We start from the raw sequence: 654 nt of genomic DNA on the forward strand, positions 1-654 counted from the left end.
GGGTGGTGCACTGTACCCGAAGATACTGCCATATCGGGTCAATGCATAGGGCGACGGAAGCAAGCTTCGAAATCGGCCCCCGTTCTCAAAAATCCATTTAATATATGGTCCCCAGATAGGGGACGTATCAGATATTAAACTGATAAGAACAGATTTTTTAACTTGGCTACCCCTGAGGGGTATCTTTTTATTTAGAATTCATAACATTTTACAAAGTGCATTACGATTTATAAATATAATTTTTTTCAATAAAAACAAATTTTGATAATAAAATCACATATAACAATAAAAGTTCACATAAATACAATCATAATACACTTAAAATGGGCACTTGGTGGCTTTACAAAAGGGCGTTCCATTCATTAAAATACCATTTTCTAGCTAATAAAGGATAATATTTCTTGTCTAATAAAAAGTACTGGTACATATCACTAAAACAAAGAGCTAAAACATCATTCACAGATAAAATCTCATGTTTAAAAAGTAAAATGTTTCTGGCATTCCATAGAGCTGCTTTAACACAGTTTATGATCTTCCATGCCATTGTCTCTTGAGTCCGTATTGGGCATTCCAGACATCCATAAAAAACAGCTGCAGAGTTTAAGTCCTTTATTTCTGTTATCTTCTTCACCAGAGGGAGTATTTTAGTCCATA

The 654-nt window shown here is 33.9% G+C and overlaps 1 non-coding gene across 1 annotated transcript; it reads right to left on the reverse strand.

The window, feature by feature from the left end:
- Positions 1-183, reverse strand: LOC130323956 (U2 spliceosomal RNA). Its single transcript, XR_008869129.1, has one exon. It is a non-coding gene; the product is annotated as a U2 spliceosomal RNA (small nuclear RNA).
- Between the last annotated feature and the right edge of the window lie 471 nt (positions 184-654).

The sequence above is a fragment of the Hyla sarda genome, unplaced genomic scaffold (genome assembly GCF_029499605.1).
Source record: "Hyla sarda isolate aHylSar1 unplaced genomic scaffold, aHylSar1.hap1 scaffold_257, whole genome shotgun sequence".
Taxonomy (NCBI): domain Eukaryota; kingdom Metazoa; phylum Chordata; class Amphibia; order Anura; family Hylidae; genus Hyla; species Hyla sarda.